We start from the raw sequence: 23,701 nt of genomic DNA on the forward strand, positions 1-23,701 counted from the left end.
CCTGTAAATTACGCACCTTATTGACTTTCTTTCCAAAATTGTCTGGCATGGAATTAAGACAACTGTATTTGTTAGAGGTAATATTGGTAGTTTCAGTCATATAAAAATGTATATCCTGGTTGCACCATTGTTGAAAATGTCTGGGAATTGATGATCCCAACAAAGCCAGAGTTGTAAATCCATTCCTGGTAATGTCTTGGATCCGATGAGGGTTCAAAGTAGAGTCAGAATTGTTTAATTCATTTACAGAGTACATATTCTCATGTGTTCACCTGGAAACAGAAGAAGAAGGCAAGGAACCATTCAACCCTTGCAAACTGAAACCAATTTTGTCCAAAGTAGAATTTAAATGGTTATGTTGTTGAAAAAGGATTAAAATCAATTGCGTTAATTCATTTTGAGGCAAAAGGTGTCCTGAATCAACATCATTCTCACAGAGTTGTTAGCAATAGTGTTAGAATTCTGATTAAATATACCTGTAGCAAATTCCATAATGTTATCACTCAAACACTGCCATGCTCACAAGAGAAACTAATGAAACAGAATGAAAGCATGTGATTGTACAGCTAATAAAAACACTAACAACCAAAGAAAAAGTAAATGTAGAGTCGGGCAACCATCCAGGAATATGGTCATAAATAAAAAAACTTCAGTATTTATTACATCAAATAGATGGTTAAGCACGTTCATCCCTAGGATCTCAATATTCCTTTAGAACCATTGAACAAACAACCAATGGACATTTAAATAGATATCACCAAGGTCATGTGACATTAATTTAAATCTATTATCTATCAAATAAAAAATAATCAGATTTATTTTGAATAAAACTTGTTAATAATAATATAAATCTGTCACCAACATGTTACAAACATCTGTGAAAATCCAAATAACCCTGTGTACGTATTATAACAGATAAAAATAAATAGATTATTATAATAAACTTATTTACAAAGTGAACAAAATGAAGAAATTTGTTAACCACTTAGTAAATATAAAAATTAAATATGTTAAAAGTTTGACAGTTAAAAAAGGAGGATTATAGCATAGAAGCTCTAAGTTTTAAAACTGGTGTGCCACCGTAGCTGTGCCTGGCCATTGCTAAGCAAAGCCACAGGACAGGGATGGGGAGGTAGGTATAGCATCATTTAGCTGAGAGCACATATGGTGTCCGAAAGCGCATGTGTATGGGGAGGAAAACGTGCCTGAAACCCGGTAAGTGAACGCACGCGCCACGCACCATAGCTCAAACAGGAAAGTCAGGGGAAGAAAATAAGGAAATGCCGCAGTAGGGTAATTGGAGTACAACTGAGCAATTAACACCTATTAACTAACAGCAGGCAATCGACGGCAGCTGACAAGTCTGCTCACAGAAACCTGAAAAACAGGATAGGGGAGGTGTCGGATTGCAAAGAAAAGAGAAATGTCATAGCAGAGCAAAGCAAACCTGCAGTAGACCGGCCATAGAACACATTACGCAAGATAAGCCAGGTGTAGGAAAGTACAAATGAAAGCAGGCTGCTGGATGCATGCCAGAAAATGGGAGGTGAAACGTGAAGAAATGTAAAGGGAAGGGCAAGAGGTAATCCACGGCAGCCAAATGTAATTCAAAACCAAAGGCACCACAATAGTAGTTCCTGTCGTAAAACACATAAGATACTCTGTAGCTACGATCATATATACACACCCTATGACATCAGCGGTATTCACAGCACAATAGTATAAAGCATGAAAGCACCCCACACACACCTGTGTATTCCCAAACACTGCACCATAGGTGTACACATATGGGGAACTTTTACAATGTACATGTTGGGAGCTGCCATAGCTGTGATTCATCACCATGTGTTAGAGACTGACGGTGTTGTGGAGGATGATGCTGACAACCACTGCAGGCCCCGGAGGAGGAGAAGAGTGTTCAGACCAAGGGTAACCTACCAGGGGCTGCATGACCTGGAGATACTAGAGCATTACAGAGTGGATAGGGACATCTTACAGCAAATAGTTGAGCTGTGCCAGCCATGCCTGAGATCCAGAAACAACAGAGGGGAACCCATCCCCGTGGACATGAAGGTATGTGTAAGCTTGCGAATACTAGCCACAGGTATCTTTCAAAGGCCAAATGGAGATATAATGGGGATCTCACAGGCATCAGCATCCAGGGTACTACATCAGTTCCTGGATGCCATGTTACCACATGCCAGTGAGCATATATACTTCCCCCGAACTCAGGATGAGTTGGCCAGCAATATGCGTCTCTTCCACCATGTGGCACACTACCTGGAGGTACTGGGTGCGATAGACTGCACGCACATACATATCAAGTCACCACCCGGTGAGCATGGTAGGTGCTACATAAACCGCAAGGGATACCACTCCATCAACTGCCAGGTCGTGTGCAATGCCCAGGGCATTATCATGGATGTGTGTGCTGGCAGCCCTGGAAGCTACCATGACTCCCACATCTGGCATGCCTCACAGCTGTATCAGGTATTTGTCAGGGGGGACATCCCACATGGCCAACTTGTGGGGGATGCTGGCTATGCACTGGAGCCATGGATGATGACTCCCATCAGAAATGCATACACACCCATGCAAGAACGCCATAATGAGGCACACGCACAAACCAGAATCATCATAGAGCATGTGTATGGGATGCTGAAATCATGGTTCCGTTGCTTGGACATATTTGGTGGAGCCTTGCAGTACTCTCCAGGCACGTGTGCCCACATCCTCATAGTATGTGCCATGCTACATAATATGATCCTGCGGAAACAGCTGCAGCAGGGACAAAATGGTGAAGGCCCTCACAGCCCGCTGCAATTGCCAAGGCCATCACAGGCACAGAGGGATTCAGACCATGAACACCCTGTGCTAGCCCCAGTAGGCAGATGGAGGTGTGCCTAATATGCCTATGCCTTGGCAAAGAGGGAACATATAGCACATACTCTGACAGTGTAGGTTCCTATGGACTGACACACCTCTCCACCTACACACACAGTAAAATGGATGGCACACACACACGACCACCTGTAAATTGTAATGTATAGGTGGCCTACTGTGTGACTCCTACATAGGCAGCCCTCAATCATTGTACACACAACAGCTATTGAAACAATGAATGTCAACACCTGAACAGTACACGCACCTATCAGCATATGTTGGTACTGTGTGTATAGGTTCCTAGGTACATCGGTAGGTACACGCCCGATTGTCAGAGGCCATTCATCAATCAAGGCAAACAGTGTCTGCTGTCGCCACCACATCGAGTAACCAACTGTCGCTCAGTGGAGCAGAGCCAATTGCGGGATCCATGTGTGTAATCACTGTTCCCCACACACTCTGCATGGATTCCCTGGTGCGTTAATGAGGGGCTCCATATAATGTAATCATGGATGTAGTGGCAAAGCATGGGGTGTACCCATGACAGGTATCTGTCACCCCAGCATGCTCCACCTACGGTTGTGTGAAGGTGTAGCACATTATAGTGTGTGGCTCACTGTGACATACATACCCAATGCTGGAGCACATCCATTAAACATCACTTGGACATACCATTAATAGGTCTCATCCATATGTAAACTAACTGAGTTACCCATTTGATCGCAGTATGGAGTAACAGCCGTAGTACAGTCCACATACAAAACGCCATAACACGTGTACAAATCCCAGATACCCAAGTGGTAAATGCAGTGACTGTCGTGCATGTTCCCAGTCCCACGTCCTGCAAGGGATGTAACGTAATCCCGAAGGCACGAATAATGCATGTTGGATGCAGGTCATCAGAACATGTTTAGCACATGTTAGTGGAAATATGCATTGCCCAGTGCTGGTAAGCATCATTTAAATATGACTATACGGATATGTGCGAAACAGGGCTAAGCTTCTCTGAATATTGCGCAGATCATGGTCAGTGATGTCCAGAACAGGTGAAACCAGCATTATTCACCCCTGTACTAATAGTGCCTGCTTTGAAGGGTAAAATGACCACTGCCAGGAGTAGAACACGCAATCATGTACACAATCACCTAAGCTACCCAAGATGTACCAACGGCAGGTGTGTAATGTGACAGGTTCAAACACAAACGTGCGGAGTCCAGGTAACACCGACATGTACACATTGAAAGGTGTATTCTACCTGTCACTCTCTCTGTCATATATATATATATACATACACATATACATAATATAGATAGAAAGGGTGATATAGAGATATATGTTGATATATACGGATTCACCTATATCTGCAAATATGTAGATAGGTCAACGACATGTACACAACCATGGAGGTACAAATAAATAGGATACTGCCAACTATGGAATGTGTCACATACCAACACGCGTAATCACGAGGCTGAAATACCAAAAGAACACAGTACCGGAACACTAGAACTGCGTGTAATATTATGACGATATTAAGGGACATTTAGTTATCACTGCCGGTGTTGTGGACCACGTAGGTACTGTATTCAACTGTGTTTGCGATTGCCGTAGTCTGTGTATGTGTGTGTTGAGGGTGCCGTGTGCATTTCTGTGGGACTGTAATGTGTGTGTGTGTGTGTGTGTTTGCATCGTGTGTCTGTTAGTGCTAACTCAAAGGTAGATCATTACGGTAGGTGTGGTTATAGCTGGCCGTAGGCATACGCTTACCACCTGTCCCACTTTAAGAGGGACAGCCCCTCCCTGGGCAGTTGTGTCCTGACAAGAAATATTAAAAAGGGCAAATGTCCGAGATTGTAGGACATAATTATGTCCCATATAGTATGTAATAGTTGCATTAAATAGTTATGCCTGTATCTAAAAAATGTAAATGTTACATAAAACATAATAAGTAGCTAAAGTGCTACAAGAATAAGTATGTATTCAGGATAAAAGTAAGTGCTATCCTGTGTACTGACTGTGGGTATGTGTCGGCCTGTAAACACCGATGTGTGGCCTGCAAATGTCCCACTATGGCCATTTGAAAAAGTGGCAACCCATGCCAAAGAGGTTCAGTCACCAACACAACTGCAATGAGTGCAAATATCGGTGACAGAAATACATGGGACAGCTGTCATTTAGTAACATTCCTTTACATATTGCTGTATTTCCAGAGGTGTGGAAGTATCAACCTCACCTGCATACTATATAGAAACCAATTAACAATGGCCCAATGTATAAGCCATAACAACCATAGTTTCAGTCTACTAACTGATAGGTCTTCAATTAGGGAAGGACACCACACACATATATGGAATAAGTAGAAATGCAATCCCTACAAACCTGTATATGCTATGTATACCCACCTACATCTCCCATACACGAAACAATAGAAATACAGACTGTAATAACATCACAAACCTCCACTCACTCAATTACATCTGCAGAAGCGTTAACATACCTTGTGAGAAACACATTTGTAAAGGTGCCATGTGAAATCGTAGCTGTTGTATAATGGAACAGACGGCGATGTTACAGGTTTTGTTTGCAATAGTCCCTTATTAGATGGTTGAGATGACAGGTACACTCACATTTAGAACCACATACTCTAGCCGTCACAATCCACGGGGGACATGAATCCTAAATATCCATGTCTCTACAAATAGCACTTGCAATTCCACACAACAAAACACATACAGGCTGTCTCCCCGAAGGTAGGGCAAAAGGGCAACGCCCAAGTGGAGAATTCAATTATACCCCACTGTTGCCGCGTAATTGGCGAATGGAGTAGCTGCACAGCTGATGTGCATGTAATAATCTACTCAGGAACACCAATTGGTGGCAGGAAACCACATGTTACAGGTATCGACGTATATAAGGATGACTTGACAGACATTCAAACTGTATGCTCATACCATAGAACTGTTTAAACAGTAAAGGTGTAAGAGAGATATGTACGAAAGTTCGGAATGCTAACAAGGTATGTAGAACACTTCAGTATGTTAGTGTATGTATAGCCTGTTTTGTATTAATTAAAAGTGTCCGCAATGCATAAAGTGGGAAAGGGTATTATGTAGTGATGTCTTGCTGAGCATAGTAATGCTTGTAGAAATTGTGTGTCCTGCTGTGGGCCACAAGGTAAACATCACAGACACCACAAGGGATGCTACATGAGGGCTTTAAACAGAACAATTCCACACCACCCGCTGTCAGTGGTAGGGTATGTCCATCAAGTACGTGCCATAGCAGGGAATAGTATATGTTGATATAACTGTCACAGTAGGCATGTGTATGGGCTTATAATGGCAATAACATGCCTAAGGTGGTCCTGCTGTGCAAGTATGGTTTGCATTATGGGATAATATATAAAATATGTGTAATGTACAGTATTGTAGGTAGATATGTCAGATATTCTACACAGTTATTTCATGCAAACATAAGGTATCGTCTATTGGCATGTACAATACACAATAACAGGATACATATGGCTTTAGTCATGGGACACTGTAACAGCATGATAGCTAATTGAAATGGAAGAGCTACTCAATTAACCATGCACAAAGGACATGTAATAGCTTCACAGGTTCATAGTGAGGTACTATGCTGTCTGGCAAGTCTATGTGTAAGCCCAACTACAGTGTTTAAACTGGCAGCACCTCTCTAGGGTAGTGTCCAGTCTGTGAACAGCAGAACTATGTGTTACCTGAACCTCTGCACAGTACAGCCATTGCAGTGATCCCTGGCATATATGTGTGTCTCCCATCCACCAAGTGAGGTATCTCATAAACAGTGCTACTGAGTGTCCCTGCGTGATGTACATAGGAATCATGTTCCAAAGCATGGCGAGTGTCTGGTTTGGGAATGTAACCCTCAAGAACAGCCCACTCATCATTGTGTTTGTGCACATATCCATGAGCATGTTGCTCTCAATTGCTTTTGCTTATGTCGCTTATGTGGAGTATATCCATGAATATTGTTGTGGACATGGGCCCTGTATGTTCAGCAGAGGTCACCCCTGAGTATGCAGTATGCAAATGTGTACAGTTGTGGTGTCCATAGTTCTGCCGCATACGTCAACCATCGGAGCTCAATAATCCTCATGGTGTGTTAATGTTGTGGTATGTAAAGCCGTTGCTGTTCTGTAAGGTACACCCTAAACGGGGTGTTGTACCCTTGAATGTGTGTATACGTCAGGTGTTTAGAGGTACAATGGGTGCCTTTGTTCCAGCTACAAACCCAGTACAGATAAGGGTGACCACATAGAAGGATATCCATGCCACATTGACAATATGGTTATCAAAGGAGTGGGTGCTATATACGTGTGTACTAAGATCCCGTATAATGTCACATGTATGTAGGGGACTAACACCTATGTGATAGTCAGTGGGTGATTGGTGTAATCCAAAGGGGATGTTCATGCACCATGTGTCATGCAGCTTGAGGCCATGTTATTGACATCGGGTATCCATCACAGTGACACCCTTATGGAGGGAGTCTGTATCAGCTGGTGGATCAATCATGGCGCCTTGTATGCAGTTGTCTGGAAATCTAGTCAGGGAAAGTCCCTCTGTGATAGCCTGTACCCCAGGGAAGCATATACCGAATATGAGGGGCCCTATGACTGAGGACTGTGGTATGCCAAGTGTAACTGAAATACAGTAGGTACTATGGTATGCTACCCTCATTGTGTGGGTCCTGTCCGTGAGCCACTTTGCATAACATCCTGAGATGTAGGGGTCGATGTGCAGGTGGATGTGTATGTTGTCAATACCAGAATGGAGAACAGTGCTGAAAGCCAATGAGAGGACAATGTAGGCTGTGTGGACCCCTTTACTGTCATCAACTACCCTGCTAACTGTACCAAAGGAGTCCACCAGGTTTAGGAGCCATGGTCTGGCTGTAACAAGTCCAACCTGGGTGGCAGCAAAGGTCTGAAGCCCACCAATGTCTCTGTGAATGACTTCCATGATGATGTGCCCCATAGCCTTGCAGAACAGTCCAGTCAGGCATATAGGGCAATAGTCCTTCTGGTTCATTGTGGTGCCACCTGTGTGGAGTGTGATAACTGTTGCTGTGTGCCATTCAGGGGCCACAATGTCTGATACAAGGCTATTAGTGAATCTGGTGGCCAAGTGGGGAGACATGTCGTTCTGTGGTTTGTGTAAATCACAGCCTGGGATGTTGGATGGTCACATGGATTCTGTGTTCCAGGCCTTAGAAAGTGCAGGTTGGAACTGTGTAGCTGTGACCACAGGGACCCCGCAATGTTCCTGCATGGATTATGGCCCTGTAGGGAGTGAGAGGGTGTAAAGTTAGCATTGAACCCATCCACCAGGATGTTGCCAACATCACTCGGTTCTGTAATGTTCCTGAGTAACCGTCGTATGTCAGAGCAGATGTGGGTATTGCCATTGACTACTGACATACCTCCATAATGCTTTGTGGTACACTCTGGAATGTGTCACAGTAATGTTTACGTAGCTAGGTTTGGAGGATGTGATAAGGGATCCCGAAGCCCTACTGAGGCTGACCAGTGAGCTACCCCACCCATGGGATTGTACTCCACTTTGCAACAGCCTCCACCTTTTGTTGTACATTATGTCCATGGAACTGGACCCCCAGAGTGGCGTCCGTTATCTGGTGGGTACCATCATGGCTCTATTTGGAATAGCATGATCCATGCAGTGGTGTAAGTGCTAATGAAGTGCACTGGGGTATGTTTCAGCATTTGTATGTGCATTGTTCATCTGCACGGGTGTCATGACGTTTACTACTGCTGTCATAAGATGTCTGTAGTAGGCGTTGTACTAATCTTGTACTGTGTATACCGTGAAGGGTGTGGTGCCAGGATGTGGATAACAAGGGTGATTAGCATATGTTCGAAAACTACCAACGAGGGGATAACCACAGGTGTGGAACACCAGTGACGTTGGTAATGCCCATATCTAGGATATTGTTGGTCTTGGTGGTGGTGTGTATGGATTGATCCAGCCGAGTGGAGGTTATGAATCCTGGACAGCATTGGCCTAATGTGTCGGTATATGAGTAGCTATCCCAGTTAAGTGTGGGGTAGTGTCAGTCGCACATCAGTAGTACCTGTCTGAACCCCACTGTCCAGTACACCAAGAAATGATGGCCGGTAACCGTGGGGTATGTTGTTGAATCTGTAGCATGTTACAATGTGTATAGCAGTTCTGGCCACAGTTAGTTGCACGTGGATCACCTCTGATGCATTTTGTTAAGTAACCAGCCAGGAGGTGTGTACAACATAGTGAAATATGGACACACCTCAGCCGTGGGTGTTCCGGTCCAGGTTACATGACTGAAAGGTGTGGTCTGCGTATAACCTGTCAGTGCAGGTGTGCTCTGCAGAGCCTAGAGCCAGGTCCCAGTCACTGCAGAGATATTGAAGTGGTCCATTATAAGGAGTGCCTTGCCTGCGTGCGTCAGAGATGATGTCAAGCATTGAGTCACACGACCCCATGTTTTGCTTGCCTGTTCCCATTCTGGTGGTGAATGTTATTGGAAACTGTGCAAGACAGGAAGTATAGGAGCAGCAAGAGCCTTACATGTTATCTGTACTCCCAGGGCTGACAGGTGCAGGTCATCTGTGCCAAAGCATCGTGTTTTGTTGACCATATCATTCAAAGCGGACAGATACTGGATGCCTGTGGAATGACAGCAGAAGCATAGGCAACTGTTGAAGTGAAACAGTCAGTTGTTGTACAGTGGTATCTAGTTTGGATGAATGCAGAATGCTCCCCAGGGCTTGGCTGATACCTTCTGGGCTACAAGACTGGAGAGCTATTGCATGTCCCTGCACATGTAGTCTGGGAAGTTACATCTCAGGGCAGTCACACTTAACATGGAGAATGACAGTCAAATTGTACCTGGTGAGGTGTCGCATGGGTGCATAGGTTATGTTGCAGAACCAGTTACCCAACATCTAGATGTAAGCGACTATCGCCTTGTGTAGCCTGCTGAGTGGGACATCAGTGTGACCGCCTACAGAGTCACCTATGACTGGTGTGTTGGGTATGTTATAACACCCTATTGTCTGTATTTGATGGGCACACATGAGTCTGTGGGCTATAAGTAACTGTTGTTGTGTTTGGTGATGGGAGCTGCCTCTGGAGCCCACACAGAGTATGGAGAGGTTCTGCAAATGTCGTACTCATACTATGTGTGGCCTGTGGTGGTAAAGATCTTGTGAGACTATGTGATGAGTGGGATGTGTTGCAAATGTTACATGTCCCCACATGAATGTCAGGTTCAGCCTGGGTTGGTGAGAGCATTACCCCCAGCATGGCTACATATGTGCATCTCCCACAGGCTGTAGTGTCGTATATTGGGAGGTGAGCATTGACTGTGTACATGAAACAATTGTTCTATTGCCACATGTTCGCCATATTCATCATATAGACAGGCAATAGCACTGGTACATGACAGTTGGACATGCCTGTATATTCAACCATGTCTCACAAGATATGTGAGTTACGTGCGTACAACAGCTGTTGTACTGTAAGCAAGCTAGAAATGTAAGGACAGACAGTGTACTTGTAAGAAATGAGTTGGAATGGGTGCTATAGTAATTACTAGCTCATGAAGTGCTCACAAGTTCTGAACAAGTGCTGGGCATGAATATGCAATACAGATAAGGTGTTGGATAATATCAACCCACTGCAACCCACAAGTGGAGACGACAGTCATAATTGGAGGCACTGCACTATTACCCTGCTGAGTATGGTCTGCAAGTCTATGAACCTTTATCAAAGTAGATGTTAGCAGTACAGAAGTAGATGACAGTACGGATGATTTCACACTGCATAGTATGCCTGTGACAGGTCATAGGACATCATCACCCATACCATGTTCCAGCTACACTGAGTATACTAGATGTACCTTTGTATGTCACAGGAGTGTTCTACCAGTGGCCTGTTGACAGAATCAACACTACAAAAGGTGTCAGAGTGACGTGCATATCACACCGGTGGCAGCTACAGTAAAACAGGGTTAATGTTTTGTAATCCCTCCTCATTGTAGCCCATACCATACAGACAAATGGGAGGCATCTGTGTATGTAAGGATGTGAATGGCCATGACCTAGGAGCAATAGCTGTCTCAGTGTTGTGGACAACATACAGAATGGGCTTTGTGGGTGAGGTGTGTGACATATGTGCACAATCTGACAGCTGATAATAGCATTGTCACTGCTAGGTGAATAACCCTGCACCCATTAACTACCACCTAGGCAGCGGTCAACATTATGGACACTGTGTAAGGGATGGTGCTGTGCAGTTCACCTCCCTGAGTTGGTGACATCTCCAGGTCTATTAGGTAGTCATACGAGGCACCCATGTCATGACAGGGTGCCATCCATGAGCATGGAGATCATTGGACAGGCATACTAAGCACTCGGGCGACCAATAGCGGATCACATATCACCTTTAAGGGCTATTGGCCATGCGTGGATGGGCGATACCAGCCTTCACAATCCTCACCTCCACTATGCAGCATGCTGGCTACCTTGCATAAAGACATGTGCTACACTGTGATGCTGGACATGCTACACTTACATATCCTTATCTGAAAGACATACATCATGAACAGCCACCATCCTACTACAAGGATCGCCACATGCTGGACAGATCCCTGTACCATACATGTTACATACTCCCGCCATACCATGCAACCCTGTCCATCAAAGCTGCACATGTCATCTCTGTCATACATGGTGTGATGACCGCATGGTAGATGTATTATTAACTGTCTGGATCAGTAATGTGGCACTGATACACCTCGCAGTGGCAAAATGGCTGTCGGATACAGCTAGGAAACCTTGCCCATACATGCTATAGTTGATAACCATCCCTGCAAATGACGTCTGGCTAGCCATTGTCCCATGTCTATCACATGTGCAACACAGGCGATCTGTGTCAGGATGTTGAACTGCTGTACAGTGCCGTGTAGATGTGTATGGCAAAACACATGCATGTAAAGGTTCCGTGCGTATGTGTGCATTGTCACTGCTCATGTCCATTAAGCCAGTGTATGTGTTGATATGTGACATATACACAGCATCAAGGTCAACAGCATCACTGTGGACACATCCAGGCATGTGCTGATAGGTAAGAACACCAGTACAGGCAAACAGACATGCCCACATCAAGACAGCATTCACATGGAGTATGAACAATGTAAAGAGGTGACACACATATATGGTGATGATATCCAATGCATAACGGGTGTTACATGTGTGTGACACAAACATGTCAGTCGTGTCAGTGTCATGATGATTTGCAAAGATAACTGTGCAGATGTACTAGATTTAATATAAATGTATGTGCAGCGGTATCTCTGTACATCTCTGTGATACTGTGACCTGTCACCATCATTATGTCTTCCAGATAATGCCTCATTCATGCCTGCCAGCGTACAGCCGCCAGGAGGATGATGTCCTCATCCTGTACCTCCATGAGAACTATGAGGTGTTGTTCAGCCATGTGTCACAGCATGCCCAGCAGCATGATGACCTGTGGCAGGACCTTCGCAGGAGGGTTAATGATGTGGGTGGCCATAACTGCACCTACCAGAGGGTGCGCAGATACGGCACGGACTTGATACGACATGCAAAACAGTGTGCCACTGCAATCGCCAGGGAACACCAACCCAGCCCCCACTCACACACACACTGAGGAGCTACTGGCCAGCCTGGGGACACCCTCAGAACAGCATCCACAAACACTAGCTGCCATCGTGGAGGTGGGTGTCTCCCAACCAATGAGCTTGGAGTTGCCTGGTAAGTCACTACTGCACATATGACTATTATATCCCATTTAGTTGCATGTGTCACTGTACAATATGTAATGTAACATCACATGCAAGGTATGTTTATACACATGCTGCATACTACAGTATGTGCACATGTGCATACTATATGCTATTGTACAGGCAAATGTGTTAACATGCACAGTGCACCCTGTGGCTGTCATACAGTCATGGATAATGTTCAAACTGCTGTGTCACCCCTATACAGGTACCTCTGGCATGCTGCACAGACATCAGTTCGTTGCAGGTGAGACTGTCATCAGTATCAGGCATGTTAATGCATATATTTATTCACCATGTGGCCAGTTAACACATGTACACATGATGTATGGTTCAGTCACGATATACAGATCGCATCTCCCATCATTCACACTGGCTACCCATGTGCAATATATACAAACGAAATGAAACACCAACATAAACCACAGTATCTGTCATTGCTACATTTGTGGACAGCTGTGCATACAACGGTGGAGGTGTTGTTCAATGTATGCATATGTACTATACATTGGAACAACACATGTGTGGTACGCAAACAGTACCACACAGTGAGCTGGGATATGGGCAGCCCACAGGAGTCACCATTGTGTTATATGCCCCTGCAATGGGTGCACACATTGTGATGTGCCATCTGACATGTCCCAGACATGTAGTTTTCTGGCTGCAATATTTGCACACTATCCCATAATACATACCCCACATACCAAGCATATAACCCATTGTCTGCATAGCCCTGTGGACGGTGACATATCTGACATCTATGGGTGTATGCCATATGGGACTACACAGACATGTGAGATAGACGGCCATCTCAATCATTTGGCCAACACATGTTCACACATGGCCATGGAGGATGGCCAGAGACATGTAGCCACACAGTAGATGGGATGTGTATACACCCTGTTGCACATTGTCCACACATGGTCCAACTATAGCCTTAGTTGACTGATTATACAGTTGATGTGGTACACTGGACATCCTAAAAGCCTGTGCACAGTTAGTGGAAGTGTCACGTAAGTCGACCATATAAGATGTGTTGAACATCACGACTGTGTCATAGCATGACAGTAGTCACCTGTACAGCTTCCACAGACATTGACACCACATCAGGCCACAGATACCGTACATTTCCCTTGCTGCTGTAGGACATCACCATCAGCCGTGCACCTCGTGTGTGTGGTACATCAATGTCATGTAGGACATGGTGTATTGACAAGTCTGCCATGTGTGGACATGGTTGCCAGGCAGCTAAGACTCTGTAGTAGTTGTGCAGGGGTGTCATCCGTAGGTCTTCCAGTGATGGGGACAGAGTAATGCTTTTAGACATCTCACTCCACATGCATTCCCTATCGGCATCTTTGCCTTTGCGGATGATGTCATCCACCTAGAAATATGCCTCTGGGAGTGCTGTGCACCAGTAATCTCGATAGCGCATTCTGTAACTGCATAATGCTGTAGTGTGATAAGGTAGTTAGGTGCATGTTCGACTCCCAGCCCTGCGAAGTCTGTGTGTGTGTGTGTGTGTGTGTGTGTGTGTGTGTGTGTGTGTGTGTGTGTGTGTGTGTGTGTGTGTTTTTCCGGCTGTCTGGGGACAGAGTGATGCTTTTAGACGTCTCACTCCACATACATTCCCTATCGGTGTCTTTGTCTTTGCGGATGATGTCATCCACCTAGAAATATGCCTCTGGGAGTGCTGTGTACCAGTAATCTCGATAGCGCGTTCTGTAACTGCGTAATGCTGTAGTGTGATGAGGTAGTTAGGTGTATGTTCGACTCCCCGCCCTGCCAAGTGTGTGTGTTTCCAGCTGCCTGGGTACAGAGTAATGCTTTTAGATGGCTCAATCCCCATACATTCCCTATTGGCGTCTTTGCAGATGATGTCATCCACCTAGATGTATGCCTGTGGGAGTACGGTGATGCTGGAACTTGGTAGCGCATTCTGTTACTGCATAATGCTGTAGTGTGATAGACTAGACAGGTAGGTGCTCGATTCCAAGGCATGGCAGGTATGTGTGTTTGGCAGTTATACCGTATGTGTTGGTATCTGTGGGTGGCTAGCTGCGGGATGTGTTCAATGTGTTTTGTTGCTGACCTATATAGTGTCCACACCCTGCATATTCTGCCAAGACACTGGGTTGTCAACACATACATTCACCAATAGGTCTGGTGAGTAACTGTCAACAGCCCTACTCTTACCCTTGATACGGTCTGACCCATGTGACACAACATAACACACGTGCCTTGATAGTAGCAACACTACATGATGCAGGTGGCACATGTTGTTTCCTTTTCATTCCTGTCTAATGCATTACTGTCATGTGGTCCGCTGTTGTGATATAAATGCCATATCTACATATGTGTGTACATGTATATGTATGTATATATATATATATATATATATATATATATATATATATATATATATATCCATGTATATATGTATACAAATAATATATATGATATATGTAGATGTAGAGGTGGACATAGATGTGAACATATATGTCTGGGGACATCAGCAATATTGAATGTTTGTGCCAGATGATCTGTATGTGATAACCTGGGATCTATGTATATCTGCCATGGTGTGGTGGTAATGCACATCGTCTGTAGTGTGCAGGGCCACGGGTTGTAGACGTGTAGACACTGGTTATTTTGTTGCTGGGAAGACCATGGGACATCGAATATGGTGAGAGTAAGGCACCTGTTGCCAGTTGTGTATGGCTCTGAGCGACACTGAGCAGTGGTTATTAATTTGGAGGTTCGGTATGGGTCATATAACTATTCATTAGAAGACTATACTATGCATATGAGGTTGACTGTAGTGTATCACATTTATCACCAGGGTGTGCTGCTGGTCCCTGGAGTATATGTGTGTAGTCAGCCGGGTGCAGGTCTCGAATATAGTTGACAGCATGGGAGGGGGTCAGGCATACTGTATGTACATTGCAGAACTGTGCCTCAGGAGTGCTCCTGCCTTAGCACACCTAAGCTAGGGGTGTGTCTATACCTGCCTGGTGACACTGGGACGGATGACAGCAGTGGTGGGGTAGTCAGGGTGTACAGGCTGCACAAACAGGTGTTGATCAGCACAGTCAGCAGATGACATGGCCAGCCCACACATGAACAGTATGTTAATGCGAGCAAGCAGCATACACACAGGTTTTGTCCACACTCTACACCACCGGTGTATACCTGCAGGGACATTTCACGACACAGTCCAACCAAATGACACGGGCTGCAGCAGGCAACATATACCAACATGTGCTGGAGGCTGGGGCAGTGAGGATGTGTATGCTGCCGAACAACCCTTACTGGGGTGACATAAGACTTTATAGACTGAGGGTGACTTACCAGGGGCTACATGGGCTGGGGATGTTGGAGCACTATGGGGTGGACAGAGACCTCCTACAGCAGGTTGTTGACCTGTGCCTGCCACACCTGACACATCAAACAGGCCGGGGGAAACACATCACAGTGGATACCATGGTATGTGTTGGCCTAGGTGTACTAGCCACAGGTACCTCACACAGCATAACTGGGGATATCATGGGTATCTCACAGGCATCTGCATCCAGAGTATTGCACCAGTTCACAGACGCCATGTCAACACATGCTAGTGAGCACGTACATGTCCTCAACACACGTGATTAGTAGACCAGCAATATGCATCTGTTCAACCACATGGATGACTACCCTGGGGTATCTGGGTGCTATAGCCTGCACACACATACACATCATAGCACCACCCAGTGAGTGGGGTAGGGCCTACAGTCACTGCAGGGGCATACCCTCCAACAGCTAGGCCATATGCAATGGCCAGGGCATGAGATTGAATGTGTGTGCTGTCTGCCCTGGAAGCTATGATGTGTCCGATATATGGCTTCTGACACAGCTGTAGCACACCAATGCCAATATGGACATCCCCTACAGTCTCCTAGTGGGGGATGCTGGGTAAACACTGGTGTCGTGGCTGATGACACCCATCAGCAATGCACACACACCTGAACACTCACACCATACTGAAGCGGATGCACAGGCAAGACATATACTTGTGCATGTGTTTGGGATGCTCAGTTCACAGTTCTGGTACCCAGACACATCCGTTGGAGCTCTGCAGTATTCACAAGCTACATGCATACAAGTTGTTATGGTATTTGCTATGCTACACAATCTTATCCTGCAGTAACAGTTGCAGCAGGAACAGCATGGGGCAGGGCCACACAGCCCAACACCACTGCCAAGGCCTGTACAGGCACAGTGTGACTTGGTGAAGGAACTACCTGAGCAGGGCACAGTCGGCGAAAGCCCGTGCACAGTATGACCTGCCTTTGGCAAAGAGGCAACACAAGGCATATGCACTGACACAGTAGGTACCCACGGATGTCCCCTCTCGGACCCGCACACAGTACAATGGATGCCAAACATGACAGCACCTGTGCTTGGCCATGTATAGGAGGTAAACTGTGTGCATCCAACATAGGCAGCACTCCAGCACTGTCCTCAAGTCTAGAACACACCCAGGGTATGTCTATTGACCTAACAAGTGGCAGTTGTATTAGAATGTGTAGTTACCCATTGCTATGGTATGTATGTGAGCATACAAGTGACTGTGGTGGCCAAATGTTAGGGCAGCAGACAGTACACATCCATAGTGGCACCATGACCTCTGTAGCACATACGGGGGTCACAATGATAGCCTGTAGTACAGAGGGTGTCCTAACCCACTGCAGATTATGGGCTGACCATCATGTGTGTCCGTAAGCCCACACACATTCCATGCAGCTGGACAGATATGGACCAATACAGACAAATGATATACGATGGCCTATGGATATGCCCAATGAATGACCCCAACTCCCTAAGACACACACAGATGACAGCAGGCCAGGCAGTTTGATGTAGGTTGTGTAAGCTAGGACGTCCAACACCACTGTGCTGGTAATTAAAGCTGGGAACTGACGTACCCTGGTATCCCTCCAACCAGCAATTTAGGTAGGTCCACACATTGACATGGCGTACCCGGCATACCAGTACAGTAGCAGCAGATGTGTACAACTGTTGGCTGTGCCCCCGTCAAACCTACACATGTGAGAGTCATGTGCGCCACCCACGGTGCTGTATAGGACTGTGGTTGTGGTTGGATGTCCCCCCACGCTATGCAGACATGTAGCAACTCTCAATGCCACATGACCATTAGCTACCCTGCAGACATAGCATGACACCTGTCTGTGTAGAACGGAGGGGTCAGCAACACAGTAATAACTATCTGGACATGTGACACATGCAATACAGTTGACCATACTTGGCATGCTCACACACATGACGGTATGACAGTAATGTCGGTCGACAACATGCGTAACAGTCATACTGGGCATGCTCACACACTGAAACACAGGAGTGCCAGGCATGCATACACCAGTGGTCCAGACATATCTGCCAGTACATTGCTATACTGTTGGATGTCTGCGCTGTATGGTGTGTGTGTGTGTGGTCTATTGTCTGTACAGATGCCATGGTCTATTGTTAATTCACATGATGCTTCGCTGGGGACGGCTTGCACCTGTCACCACTGGGCTTTCGGATATTGGCAAAGGCTCTTGCTTCCCCTATAGTGCCTTTTTTAGGCAAGGCTCAAAAGACAAACCCACCTCCATAGGTATCACAAGGGATAAGAAACTAAGAGTAATGCTACTCAATGCCAGAAGTCTAAACCTCAAGATGCATGCACTCGAAACTCTCCTTAGCATGGAGAACATCGATATCTGTGCAGTAACAGAAACCTGGTTCAAGGCTCCCGAGAGCACCCCAGCACTACCAGGTTATACCTCATACCATGCTTTTCGCCCCAAACTTGGACCGAACCACAAAAGGAGGGGGAGTATCAATATTCGTCAAAGATACCCACACCTTCAGGTTGGTGGCACAGCACGAAGCATCAGAGACTATCCATGTGCAACTAACAGTGGGTAAAACTGCCTTCGAGTTTATAGCCTGCTACAGACCACCCTCCCAAACCCAGGAACCCCACTCGGCCTTCCTGAGAACACTGGAAAATATGGAGTTCTCTCCAATCACCATTATATTGGACGACTTCAACTACCCAAACATAGACTGGGAGCATTACTGTAGCTCCAACACCCTAGCCCAAAGGTTCCTAGAATTTATAAACTCAAATGCTATGGAACAACTTGTTACCACTCCCACAAGAGGGGAAAACATACCAGACCTGATCATCACCAACATGGGGACTCTATGCTCCAGACTAGAAGTGTATCCCTCACTGGTAAGATCAGACCATAAACTAATCTCACTGGATATTCACATCCCGACCCCACCCCCTGCCCAGAAAACCACAGTGAAAAACTTCTCTAAAGCAAATTTCACACTTCTCAAAACCGAGGTGGAATCCTTCAAAGCCCCCGAGCCTGTGGAAAATACGGCCCAGACTGCAGAATCCTTTATAAACGCATTCTATGAACACCTTCAGGAATGCATGGATCATGCAATCCCAAATAAAACCAACACCCAGTCCTCCAAAGGCAGACGTCCTGTCTGGTGGACCCCAGCCATAAACAAACTATACAATAGAAGGAGGAAGCTACTACATGATAGAGCAAAATCCCAAAAAGGGAAGACATCTCTGATCAGTATTAGCAAAGAACTACGGGCACTCATAAAATCATCTAAGGCCAGCTTCGAGAGAAAAATTGCACAGGACACTAAGGATAATCACAAGGCTTTCTTTAGTTATGTTAGGAACCTGGGTGGGAATTCCCAGATATGCTCAGAATTAGTCCAAAATGACAAAAAATACATTGAATCCACAGACATTGCCAACATCCTAGCTGACAGGTTCAGCGTAAACTTCTCACACCCCCACCAAAAGGGCAAATATCTATCCCAGCAGAGTGCTGCCCCCCCTGACATCTCAGATGCTCAGGTAAGAGCCGCCCTCTCCAAAGCAAAAAAACACAGCATCAATGGGACCAGACGGTGTCCCGGGCTGCGTCCTACATGAACTCCAAGAAGAGCTAAACCCAAACATAAAACTACTGTTCAATCTCAGCCTTACTACAGGATATGTACCCAAAGAGTGGCGTACAGCAACAGTGGTCCCTCTCCACAAAGGTGGTGCCTCAACAGATCCTGGAAACTATCGCCCCATAAGCCTAACTAGCTTGGTCTGCAAAGCTATGGAAAGGATCATTATGGACCTCATAAATAAAGATATTGGGGACCTACAGACACTGGATCCTACCCAGTTTGGCTTTGTTAGGGGCAGATCCTGCCTCTTAAACCTGTTTGATTTCTTTGAAACAGTCACCAAGGCCATTGACGAGGGGAAGGTGGTCCACACAACCTACCTGGACCTCACAAAAGCCTTCGATACAATACCCCACTCGGGCATTGTAGATAAGCTCACCAGCTTAAATATAAACCCCTATGTCACTAGATGGGTTGCAAACTGGCTCAAGGACAAAACCCACATGGTTAGAATTGCTGGAGCCATGTCAGACTCCAAACCAGTTACAAGTGGCTTCCCACAAGGCTCAGTTCTGGGATCTCTCTTGTTCGGTATATATTTCTTGGAGGTACAGGCCAACACGGAAGGACTGTGGCTGACCAAGTTCGCAGATGACTGCAAACTGGGCACCATAATCGACTCTCCAGCCGACACAAGCATCCTCCAAAAGGGCCTCATAGAAACAGACAACTGGTGCCAGAGCCATGGCCTCAAGCTAAACGCCAAAAGTGTATAGTCATCCCTTTGGCAAAACAAAGTGCCCACAAATTACCACATAGGTGGTAATCCATTAAGTACAGAAGAAGTAATTAGGGACCTGGGGACCCAAGTTGATAGCAATCTTTCATTTGACAACCACGTGGCCAAAGTGGTTAGAAAAACATTTTATATAGCCCACCTAATCATGAAGGGATTCACATCTAGATCAGGGGAGGTCATCATGCCTCTTTACTCATCCCTCATCAGGCCCATAATTGAGTACAATTCCCCTTTTGGGATGTACCTTACCAGACATCTGCAGCAACTGGAAAGACCCCAAAAGTACCTCACCAAGAGGATCAAAGGGCTCAAACAGATGCCATATGCTGCCCGGTTAAAGAAACTCCAGTTCTACTCAGTGGCAAACCACCTGCTCAGAGGAGATCTGTGCCTGACGTATAAAGCCATGTCCAACCCAGAATTAATGGACATGCTGCACCTCAGAAAATCCAAATCCCATCGAGCTACGCTCTCAAGAGACTTGAACCTCAGCACTGAAATAAATAGGACATGCTGGAGGGACAGATTCATAACCCAGAGGCTCCCTTCACTCTGGAATAAAATCCCAGTCCAGGTTAGGCAGAGTCCCTCATTGACTCTCTTCAAGAGGAATCTTGATGAGTGGATGGGAGATCATAGGTTTACCCCAGGTATCACTTCTGTGTCACTGTTAGACAGAGGCACAGTATACTAACCTCGAAAAAGGGCATAGCAAAATTCATTTAAAATGGGTGGCAAAAGCCAAACACACTCTGGCTAGGCTTATGAATGCCCAAGGGCAGATAGCCTAGTATGAACCTATGAGCTATGTGCGCAGGGTACTTCTACCATCACGTGTATAGGGCTGTTCTGTTTGCGGACAGGCCGACGCCTTTGGATACAGACTGGGTAAGGCACATTCCAGCAGGTGGGAGCAGTTGGGTGTGGGTTTGCACAGTGTTAGGCACTGCTGACCTCTGGTCACAGCACCTTATACACGTTTAGACTCCACATTTCTTTGACAGTGCACTACTGGCATACTGGTAGACAAACACGCTTACAGCCGCTCACTCACCGACATTTCCGCTTACATTTGTCACTCACGCTGGGTGTGTGTGATCCCTTGTGATACATATTGCATCAGACTACATGACTACAGTATCGGGTATGTGTAACCATTTTGCGACGGCAGGCGTTCGGCTGTACGGGCTCGGCGGCCTGTCCAGTGACGTAATATTATATGCATGTTCCTCATACGATCTGCTCCCATCTGCCTGATACATGGGAACCGATACTCTGCAATGCTGACATGTGACTTGAGTTTGTTAATGCAGCTGTCCGCTGAGTCATGCTACCGCATACCTACTGCACATTGTCCACCTTTCAGATTGCACGACGGGAGACTGTAGGTGTGACATCTTTCCCACTTTGCATGGGACAGTCCCTCACCACGCATATCTCATGTGACAATACCAGAACTCTCCACCAATCGGGGACACATTTCTACAGAATCAGGGACAGGTCAAGAAAAATCAGGGACACTTTTACAAAAGTAGTGCTATTAACTTGAAACATTGACAGAATCAGAGCATATGACTTAATACACATATTCTGAAATAACAGTTGTTTATAACTCTTACTTATTGTCATTAGTCAGTAAGTGTAATTCACCACCTTTAAACTTTCAGTCAAACGCAGGGACGTACCTGACATTCAGGGACAGTTGAGTGGTATGGACAATACTCTAGCCATTGCAACTGTCCTGGTTAGGGGACATTCTCATGTTGTACATGTCTGTACTGGTTGGTTGTTACAGGTCTTGTATACCTGACACGTCGATATGTCATATGTAGTAGCATAAGCAACATTACTGCTGCTAGACTACACTTTGATTTGATATGTATATTTCTGTACTATGCATGGCTGTAGGTATGTTCTGCCCTGGTACATCTGACATTTCTACAGAGCAGGTTCCACTTTGGCCATTCAGAATGGTGGCGGCCCTATAGACCCTATATGTAGAGCTATCTCATGTGTCAAGGCAACACATATCCACAGCCAGTAGTAAACGGATGACTTCCACGGTTTGCATACGTTAAGATTATTCATGTAGCATTATAATTGATAATACTGTTTCCTATTACATGTAGCTGTTACTGATACAACAAATTGATGTCTGACACCACTACACACACTATATAGCCTCCATTCCTGAACTCACAGGCCATGTGCCATAACTGTCATTTTGCAGGACACAACTGCCCAGATGGGTGTGTCCCTCACATGCGTACGGGTGTTGAACCTCTTCTATTATGCTATCATCTATCCGAGGTGGTCAGCAAATTATGCACTTTCCGTCAGTAGCAGAACTCACATACCAATGGGTGTGAATAAACACTGTATCAGGAACAATGCATAACACCCTGTGGGACACATTTAGACGATTGGTTCTATTAACCAGACACATTCACAGTCACAGAGCATATGTATTCATTCATGTTTGTCGAGGTACAAGCTGTTTATGACTCATACATGTTGTCATCTGTCATTACCTGTATTCCGCCACCTGTTCACCTAATATCACCAGTTCTGGAAGTGTTTAGTTGGACTTTGTTACATTCTGATGCATAACTATGGGCGTCCATGCTAATCGGGTACACGGCACTGATATGGTCTCTATGTATTCCCCCAATGGTTTACAGACTATCCGTTAGATGTGCTCTTCAGGTTTGGGAGGTGTAGGCATATGCTATGCCCACATAGGAATATTAATGACTTCCACTGTGCGGGCCTACTACATCTCTGCCAACCAGCACCTGCACACTTAAGCCCATTAATGCATACCCATGGTCCACCTACCTGGCACCCCTCTACAGCAGTCGTGACAAATACTTACTGCAAGCGCAGCAGGGGTATGAGCACACCCATATGCATTGCCCACTCTCCCCGTCTCGGGACACATGTCGTACGTTTTGTCAACCCGTGTATTATCACACTTGCACAACCTACTGTTCCATGTACACCTATATCCTGCTCGTATTGGTGTCAGCAGATTCACACGTACCCTGAATTTTTGGGGTCCCGCAAAGGACACCGTTATCCATGTTTAAAGTTTAGACCTTGCAGAACTCTCCCACTGGTACTTTCCTACCGGTGTTTTGGACAGCGGCAGTGTATTGATCTGTATTGCCT

Source organism: Protopterus annectens, chromosome 1.part2, assembly GCF_019279795.1.
Source record: "Protopterus annectens isolate FY-2018-M chromosome 1.part2, PAN1.0, whole genome shotgun sequence".
Classification (NCBI taxonomy): Eukaryota; Metazoa; Chordata; order Ceratodontiformes; family Protopteridae; genus Protopterus; species Protopterus annectens.